Source organism: Anomaloglossus baeobatrachus, chromosome 4, assembly GCF_048569485.1.
Source record: "Anomaloglossus baeobatrachus isolate aAnoBae1 chromosome 4, aAnoBae1.hap1, whole genome shotgun sequence".
Lineage (NCBI taxonomy): Eukaryota > Metazoa > Chordata > Amphibia > Anura > Aromobatidae > Anomaloglossus > Anomaloglossus baeobatrachus.
The window spans coordinates 293221109-293231495 of record NC_134356.1 but is presented as its reverse complement, the minus strand read 5'-3'; the positions used below and the strand labels follow the sequence as shown (position 1 = coordinate 293231495).

The 10387-nt window shown below is 42.4% G+C and overlaps 1 long non-coding RNA gene across 1 annotated transcript in view; it reads right to left on the bottom strand.

Moving 5' to 3' along the window:
- Window positions 1-5839: 5839 nt before the first annotated feature.
- The window catches only part of LOC142301477 (uncharacterized), a 68767-nt gene continuing 64219 nt past the window's right edge, over window positions 5840-10387 (bottom strand). Inside the window, exon 3 of the long non-coding RNA XR_012752811.1 lies at window positions 5840-6500. This is a non-coding gene — a long non-coding RNA (uncharacterized LOC142301477). The remainder of the gene's footprint in view (window positions 6501-10387) is intronic.

Here is a 10387-nt window from a genome sequence, read left to right as displayed (position 1 = left end):
GATATTCAAAGTCTTTGGAATTTTACATTGAGGGAAATTTTTGTGAAAATGGTCACAATTTTTAGACACAGTTGTTTACAGATTGGTGAACCTCTGACTATCTTCGCTTCTGAGAGACTCTGCCTCTAACATGCTCTTTTTAGACACACTCATGTGACTAAATTGAAAAATTACCCTTTTACTGTTTTTCATTAATACCACTTACATTTTCCATCCTTTTGTTAACTCTGTCCCAACTTTTTTTTGTGATGGATTGCTGCAATTAATTTCTAAATGAGTTATTTTTTTTAAATGAAATGGAAAAATGTCTTTCAACTTCAGATCTGTGTTCTTAGTTCTGTTGTAAATAACATATGGCTACAAGATATTCCTAAAATATTAGGTTCTTGGTTTCTTTCAATTCTACAGTCTCCCAAGTTTTTGGGAATTGGGGTTGCATATAAGATAGAGAATAGTCATTTGCTAAGTGAAGCTGTTCTGTCAAATAACATTAATATTGATAAATACATTTGCAAGAAGTAATGCTCATGGCACAAGAAGATAGAGCTCAAGATGAAAATTGTAGGAATAGGAGTTGGTATTTTGCTTGCATTATAGTAATACATTGGCATTAGTGCACAGTCATCATATATCTCTACTTGTCATAGGAAAGAATTGCTTCTTTGAGCTAAGAAAACACTTCAGGGATGGATATATCATTGGTGCAGTCGCAAAAAGACCCACAAGGCAAGGACACCCCTCTACCACCTCAAAAGCAGGTGAACTTGTGCATTATGAGGAGATATTGAATGCAATGGGAACATATCCTGTTTTTGCACAGGACCCCTCTTCTGTCTGTGTCCGCCAATGATTTATTTATTTACATAAAGGATGAGAAAATCCCAAAGTTTTACAAAGTTTTTCATATATATTTTATTCAACTATAGAGAGCAGTTGCAAGAGTTTCTTAGGGGTCAAGCAACTGCTTTAGGCTACATTAACACATCCATGTGACTCTTACCATTTGAGAGAAATGGACCGTTTTTTTTCTCAAGCGTCATCCCAGTTAGAGTATGTGCGCACGGTGCATTTTTCGCTGCGTTTTTGCACGTTTTTTGGGTGCGTTTTTGGTCTTAAAATAGCATGACTGCTTCCCCAGCAAAGTCTATGAGTTTTCATTTTTGCTGTCCGCACAGTGCAGCTTTGTCTTAGGCGCGTTTTTGTGGTGACCACAAAGATGTAACATGTCAATTATTTCTGCGTTTTTGCCAGCGTTTTTCACCCATGCAATGCATGGGAAAAAGCACAGCAACAAAAACGCAGTAAAATGCGCAAAAGCGCATGCGTTTTTTATGCGTTTTTTTACCGCAGGTGCATTTTTTTTGCGTTTTTGTTGTGTGTTTTTTGCAGCCAAAAACGCACAAAAACGCTGCATCTTTGTGGTCACAAAAAAGGCAACGTGCGCACATAGCCTTATACAATTGTTCTCATACCTTTTTTTTCCACTGACGCACGTAGACTGTCTGAACTTTTTTTTTATCTATTAACTCTTTATCTATGGATGTGAACTAGAAAGAATACATTATGACAGTATTTAATCAGTGTCCTTACCATTTCCCCAAAGAAGTAGTCTGCCAAACTTTTAGCTGATTGCCACATGTCAGAATTCATGGTAATTAAGTGATAAACGCAAACGATGTGTGTTTCAGGACAAATGTAGGATCACACAATCCAGTTAGTGTAACGCCTGCCTGGAGTCACAGACTCAGACTTGGCTGTAAGGGGAGTCTAGAGAAAAGCCGCTCACAAAGCAGGACCCCGAGAACTCCGCAACCCTTTAACCCATATACAGGGATTTGGAATTACACAGAGCCCCAGAGATCACTATCTGTGGTAGACTGTAGTCTGTGGTAGTCAGGCAGGGTTAAAAACCAGGAAATGCTAAACAGGAAAAGAATCGGCAGGCAAGGGCGTAGTGAGGAGACAAAGCAGAGGTCAAATCCGGAACTGGCAGCAAGGTACAAAAACGCCAGGCAGGAGGGTAGTCAAAAAACAAGCACAGGAGTCAAAATACAAACAGCACATGAACCAGGAGTACAGAACTATCTCTGGCAGTGGTCACATGACAGGAGGGGGAATAAGAAGGGTGTGGTGTCTTCCCATTGGCTGCAGGTGAATGATGGCAACTTCAGCTGGAAGACACACGCCACCTACAGTCAGCCAGTGGTACTGCAGGTTCCAGGGAAACGCAGCCTAGTGGATGAGCGGAGCCTGTGCTTAGCAGAGCCATGGGCACCGACTCATCTCCCATCACCAGCACTATCCATGGTGGGAACACTGCGTCGTCTGGCGATCGGAGCAAAAGTCGCAGGACCGGACTCCTGTGGGGACATGACAGGGAGCTGTTCTTTTCAGCTACTCACTGCTATGCCTAACAGAAAGTGCCCCCCCCAACATGACCCCCATCTATAGCCGCCATATAACCCAATTGAAATATAGATGGCAGTTGTTCAGTTTATTATCCTTCAGAAATAACATCATTTATTTTAGAATTATGAAACATTTTGTAATAGCTGAGAACTATCCATAACATTTCATTTCAAGAATCTATCAGAAGCATTTTAGAATCCAAGCTCTCCCTGAGAGCTGCTGATTGTGGGGGGCCCCTGCTACTGGGAAACTCTGCGAATATCTATTATTGTAACAAGAGCAGCAATGTGCATGTTCGTGATTCCTGTAGCGAAAGGGAGAATTACACAGTGCCCATTTAATGGACATCCTGGTGAGCTGTGTTTTATGTTGCTCTGAGATCTAGTTAATAGAAAAAAAACATCCCATGCTAAAAAAAAAAAATCAAGCCTTCACACTAGTCAGTATTCATTTTATAATGATGATACATACTTACATGAAAAACATCTCTTAATAATACATATTTTTAGATAGGTGTCACGGCCGTCGTTCTGCATTTAGGCACTTGTGACAGGATCTGGGCCAGACTCTCACATTGCCAATTGAGGCTCCTCATATTAAACATATTTTCCTTTCTTTTGGTGCTTGTAGAGTTAATGTCAGTTTTCCTTTCCAGCAGCTTCTGATTCCTGGCCTCAGGTGCTTCCAATTGGTGACTACTCTCTTCCCCTATATATGGTCACCTTTCCCAGTAGAGGGGACCAGTTATTCTGATTCATCTTGAAGTTAGGCCTGGAGGTGGAAGGAGCTGCTGTGTCCTTTGTCATTGGAAGTGGTGTAGGCTGTACTCCTGGTGTCTGACTGCAGTGGTGAAGTTAAACCTTATCCTTTGTAGTTTTCCTTGTCTGTCGTATCTTTCCTTCATGTTGTTTTAGTGCAGCGGTGGGACTAGAGATCCTCACCTGCCAGCTCACTAGTCATGGTTGTCGCAGGGCTTCCTAGAGCTTCAGATATCTTGCTCGTCCACAGATGTGGAACCTGTATAGGACTTGCTAGGAATGCAGAGTGCAGCTGCTGGTGAGTGCAGGAAGTGTCTCATCATCCCCCTCCCTAGCGCCAGGGGCCACCATTGTTAAAGTGTCCCTGATGTACTCCTCATATGTTGTGGTGAACCCCTTGCCTCTTGTGTCTTGCCATGTGCCGGCCCTTCCCCAAGTCTGTCTGTGACAATAGGTGACCATAAAACACTTGATTGTGTGTCTCTGTAATTTTTCATGGAGGTACATCTACTTAGACCTAGGTTTCATATGTCGACTTTATTCAAAAGAGAGCTGGAGTAAAAGGCAGAATATTTTTAATAGGCACATGTCTTTTTATAAATTTGGCATATCTTAGCTTTCCTGCATGGCCCAAACCAAAAAGTAAGTAACTGGAAAGATTAAGGCTATGTGCCCATGGTGCATTCTATTACGCAGCGTGTAAGTCACTGCATGAGCGTCTCAGAACGCAGCCGAAAAGCTGCATTCTGAGATGCATTTTAACTGCAGAATTCCTGCAGAATTCATGCATTCTGGATGCTTGCTCTGCCATGGGAAAAGCATCCAGAACGCACATTTTTGACAGAGCGGTCCCACTCAGCTCTGCTGCATCCCCATAGAATTGCAGCAGAGCCGACTGGGACTGGATTGTCAAAAAGAGTATGACTTGCTGCGAGACAGAGCCGCACGATCAGAATGAACTAGGATGAACTTCACCTGACTTCAATGTGAACGCGCGGCTCTGTCTGTGTGCCTCTGCTTGATTTGCGATCACAGGTGAAGGACTCACCGTTGACCGCAAATCTCCTGAGTGACTGAAGTGAGCCATGTGATCACTGGTGCCATCACTCAGGTTACCCATGGCTAGCTCGAGTCTTCCACCCGAGACCTGTGGCCATGGGTAACCTGAGTGACGTCTCTGCTGACAGTGTGACTTACTTCAGTTTCTGCGTGGAGCTGACAGGAGCCGCGGTGTTCTACTGCCGCTCCTGTCAGCTTCATGTAGCAGAGTTGGATGCGTCGCGGGACCTCATGGATTATGCCGGACCTGGAGGGGTGTTTGGGGATTTTAATAAAGTGGTGAAAGAGGGTGTTTTTTTGTCTTTTATTTCAAATAAAGGATTTTTTGGGGTTTATGTGTTTATCTGCTTTCACTTACAGGTTAATCATTGGAGGTGTCTCAGACGCCTGCAATGATTAACGTAGGACTTAGTGACAGCTATGGGCTGCCATTAACTCCTTATTACCCAGATTGCCACCGCACCAGGGCAGTTCTGGATGAGCCGGGTGGAGTCCCGGGACTGTTGCATCTAATCGATGCGGCAATTCCGGGTGGCTGCTGGCTGCTATCTTTAGGCTGCGGGGCTCCCCATAATGTGGGGCTCCATATCCTGAGAATACCAGCCTTCAGCCATGTGGCTTTATCTTGGCTGGTATCAAAATTGGGGGGATGGCACACTGTTTTTTTTTAATCATTTATTTATTTATTTTACTGCACTACATAGACCCGCCCACCGGCAGCTATGATTGGTTGCAGTGAGACAGCTGTCACTCAGCATGGGGGTGTGTCTGACTGCAACCAATCATAGGCGTCGGTGGGTGGGGGAAGCAGGGAATATGAGATTGAATAATGATAGGCCGGCATTTTCAAAAGCTGGAGAAGCCTCCACAGTGTGACAGCTGTGCAGCGCTGCGTCAGTGATCGGTTAGTATGAGAGAGGGGAGAGAGGGATAGACCGACAGAGGGAGAGAGACCGACCAACAGGGAGACAGTGAGACCGATAGACAGAAAGACCAACAGACAGACAGAGAGAGAGACCGACATTACAACCTAAAAGCACAGAAGAAGTGACATGTTGCTTTTTAGAACGCAGCGATTTGGCAGCATGCAAATCGCTGCATTCTAAAACGCAACGTGGGCATGGATTATGCACAATCTTCATAGATTGTGCAGGGGACGCAGGACGCATGCAGTTACGCTGCAGTGCAATACGCAGCGTAACTGCATGCAAATGCGCAACGTGGGCACATAGCCTACTGCTGCAATGTCCGGAAAGTGGTGTGCCGTAAATTGAAGAAACTCTATTGTATCAGTGATGGCCCTGTCCCCACTAGCAAGGCCCAAAAATCTTATATAAGTATGGTTTGCGCTAAAATGTGTCATATTTCACACCACAATTTTGGCACACTGCCCTTCATATATTTCCCCAGTATGTTTTTGTTTGCGCATATGAGATTGGATATTCTATGTAAATGTATCTTCCATAATGTTTAGATGTCGATAAGAAATGAATGATGAAATGAATGTTCATATGAACCCTCTGACATAAAACATATCACAATACTTTCTAGTGTTGGAAGGGACACAGCACCCTCTCCCTGTGAGAAGTAGTAATCTCCATTCTCAGCGGCTGCACAATCTAATAATTTCCAAAGCTACAAATAACCATTTTGATGTAACACATTTAATTCCAGATAATGAACATTGAAAGGGTCATCCCCCCAAAAAGGTAGGGGAATAGGGTAAAATAAAAAAATATTAGATATATGTACTTGGTAAGTCTTCTACTTTTCCAGTGGTCCTGTAGGTCTTGTAAATTTATTCTGTATTGATGATGTGCAGAATATACACACGTGATTGCTGCAGCATGGTACTCATTTTAGCAGTCAAGAAGACATTGCAAATTTGAAAAGAAAATCTTCAAAATACTCCAAGGACTGATTTAGCAATGCACCCATGGAATAGCATTATAAAGTTCTTTCTGGAGAACTGCTCAAAAGGTTATGATGTATCCTAAGTACAATTCTTTACAGCACAATTAGGATACACATGCTGTGGCTGTGACCGTATGATATCTTTTGTCGAATAATGCAAGGGTGCGCCATGAGCAAATTCTACAGGCGTTTGTGGCCTCGCTTAATGGGTACCTATGCTTTCACAGTCTTAAAAGATGCACTTTACTCAGGTTCTTACAAAATTGCTTCACGTGGGTTAATTTAGGAGGTTTTTGTACTTGTGATTGTAGCTTGTTGTCTATATGGAAAGACGGCAGTGACTTTCATTTGTTCATCTCACTAGATAAAAAAACAAATAGTTAAATCTTACTTTGCTGGAGGAAATATCTTCACCAACTCTAGAACAGTCCGCAATAAGTAAAAAAGGTAAGCCAGTGAATACGAGAGCACCTACAAATTGTTATATTATAGAACGTAATGTAGTTACCTAATTTAAAGAGTCGTCCCCATTTCTTACCATACTGTGCTTAATGTAATGTTTTAGGCAGTTATGAAAAAATTGCTTTGAAGTAAGAATGCTTTCAAACAGAATTGTTGAGTTTATTTGTATGGATTAATAAATTGCAAAGTAAGGCTACAGTCACACTTTCGACTTTTTGCATCATTCACAATCATTTGTGTGACTGATGCGACGGATGTGTTGCAGATAGTGGCACAACTGATGTGACTAATGCAAAAAAACAAATCCGTTGTTTTGGTTTTTTTTTTACTGTTTGAAAGGTGATCGCTCACAAAAGCCGGCTGCCGGCCGATCAGCTGATCATTCACAAAAGCCGGCCGCCGGCCGATCAGCTGATCGTTCCGGCCACTGGAACTGGAACTCAATTTACAGTCGATCATTGTTTTTTACTGTGGGCATGCTCACAGTAAAAAAATGATCCACTGCACACAAAAAACTTTGCATTGTGCGTTGCTCCCGCCCGTCAGCCACTCCACGACGAATCCATAGCGGGACGGATGCAATGCCATCAGTCACAATCTGTCGGTAATATGGGGAAAAAATGGATTCCTGCAAAATATATTCCAGGATACTGTATTTCCTCAAGGCGATGGATGGCAACTGATGGAAAAAGACAGAAGTGTGAATGTAGCCTTAGTGACCAAAATAAAAAATGAAATTAAATTATTTGGATGGACAAGTCTTAGCACCCCTTGCTTTCAAAAGAGCATCAATTCTTCAAGATATACTTGCATTCAGTCTTTAAAGATACTGAGCAGAGACGATGTTCCAAACATCAGGGAGAACTAACCACAGATCTTCTGTAGATGTAGATTTGTGCAAATCCTCCTTTCTCTTCATGTAATACCAGACTCAATGATGATGAGATCAGAGCTCTGTGAGGGCCATGTCATCACTTTCTGTGACTGTTCTTGTTTACACTGAAGATGGTTCTTAAAGTGAATCTGTAACCACTTTGACCTTTTCAAACTGTTAATATGAGCATACAGGTTATAGAATGCTGAAAAATGGCCTACCTGTATGCCTCATATTAGATGCCTTGTGCATAAATCATCTTTTATCACTTTATATAAACAAGCTCTTCCATGCTATGGGGCGAATGCTGCCTGAAAGATAACTCCGCCTCCAGAGCTTATTTTAAATAAAAGCGGTGTTAGCAGTGTGATGTTTGCTGGCCGCCCTGTGCTCTCACTGCTGAGCTGTGTGTGATAATATCTGACACATCTGCAGGTTCCTCTCAGCTTTAGCCTCTAGCTTGCAGGCAGACAGTGTTGCAATATTGTTTCAATGTAGCAGAGCTCAGTGAGCTGCAAAAATATGTCTGCAAGAAGTCAAATTTAATTTCTCCTGTTCTGTGTCAGTTACTTGTCTCACACTGGTAATGCCCCTTTTATTTAAAATAATCTCTGGAGGTGGAGTTATCTTCCAGGCAGCATCCTCCATATAGCCTGGAAGAGCTCATTTATATAAAGTGGTGAAAGAGGATTTGTCCACAACAAGGCATCTGATATAAGGCACACAGGTAGGACTTTTTTCAGCAGTCTATAACCTGTATGCCCATATTAACAGTTTAGAAAGGTCAAAGTGGTGACAGATTCCTTTTAATGATATAGTGACAGGATATATAAAATATATATTGCATATATGGGTCCTACCAAAAAGACCTACATCTACTGCAGGGCCCTGGGCAGTTTAGAAGGTGAGGCCCCCCCCTCCAGCCTGCTATATCATGTGACATGTGACATGATCCTTTTTTGATAGATCATGTGATAGGACACGTGATTAGCAATCAGGTGCACATTTGCAGCTGCAAATATTTTTCACTTTTCTGCAGAATTATACATAACATAGCACATTACATAATAGAGCAAGGGTGGGAAATGAAATTTCGCGAAGGGCCACATGAGAATACGTGACTGTTGTGGAGGCGGAGCCAATAGGCTGAAATGAACTCTACTTAATATTATTTAAATTTATTGTTTTATGTTAATATTAAAAGTATCACTTAATATTCAGCAGAAATAAGTATGCTGACACTCCCTATATACAGAATAAGCCTACACAAAGCCTCCTGTATGCAGTGTGAATCCACACACAGCACCCCCTATATACAGTATGGGTCCACACTCAGCACCCCCTATATACAGTATGAGCCCCCATATAACCGCTATATACAGTGAATCCCCACATTATTATTATTTATTATTATAGCGCCATTTATTCCATGGCGCTTTACAGGTGAAAGAGGGTGTACGTACAACAATCATTAACAGTACAAAACAGACTGGTATAGGAGGAGAGAGGACCCTGCCCGCGAGGGCTCACAGTCTACAGGGAATGGGTGATGGTACAATAGGTGAGGACAGAGCTGCTTGCGCAGTGGTCTACTGGACTGAGGGCTATTGTAGGTTGTAGGCTTGTTGGAAGAGTTGGGTCTTGAGGTTCCTCTTGAAGCTTTCCACGGTAGGTGAGAGTCTGATGTGCTGAGGTAGAGCATTCCATATAATCCCACATAATCCCCTATATACAGTATTAGCCCTCCACATTGCCCCTGTATACAATACAAGCCCTCACATAGCCACCATATAGAGTGAGTCCCAACATAGCCCTCCATATACAGTATTAGCCCACCACAGCACTACTTACATACAGTATGAGTCCACATACATATCTCCTACATGCAGTATGAGCCCCACATAGCCCCTATATACAGCATGAGCCCTCACATAGCCCTCTATATTCAGTATGAGCCCCACATAGCACCTATAGACAGTATGAGCCCCCACATAACCCTTTATAAACAGCATGACCCTCTACATAGCCCCCTATATACAGTATGAGCCCACACATGGCCCCTATTTACAGCATGAGCATCCACATTGCATTGTATATACTAGCACACATCCCATAACCGGGATCCATGTCTTCTTCATGCACGTACATGCTGGCACTGTCTGATGATGACATCGCGACGGGAACTCCCCTGGAGTTGCACTACCGTTCAAAATACTGCCAGCAGCGTAGTTCCAGGAAAGCTACGGTGCGGATAGTGTTTCCAGGGTGGTGTGCAATGTTAGTTTTCCACCATATATAGCACTTAGAACTTTTTGGGCTAAATGCAACTTTGGTTTCATCTGACCAGAGCTTCCTCATGCTAGCTGTGTCCCCTAAGTGGTTTCTTGCAAAAATGCTGACGGGAAGTTTTAAGGCTTGCTTTCAAAAACGACTTTCCTCTATCCACTTTTCCATAAAGGCCAGATTTGTGGCGTTTATGACTGAGGCCACGTTCACATGTTTTATATTTGGTCAGTATTTTACATCAGTATTTGTAAGTCAAAATCAAGAGAGGAATAATCAGAGGAAAAGTATAATAAAAACACATCACTCACCTCTTCTGCATTTTTCATCCACTCCTGGTTTTGACTTACAAAAATTGATGTAAAACAGACCACATAATGAATGTCTGAACATCGCCTAATAGTTATCATGTGGACAGATTCTCTTATCTGAGCTGTGGATCTCTGCATCTCCTCCAGACCTAACTTTGCTTTACTCTTTTACACAAATTTATCCCTGACCTGGCTTGTGTGTTCCTTGGTTTTCATGATTCTGTTTGATCCCTAATGTTCTCAAAGAAACCTCTGAGGTCTTCACAGAACAGTTGTAATTATACTGAGAATAAATTCCATATAGGTGGAGTCAAATT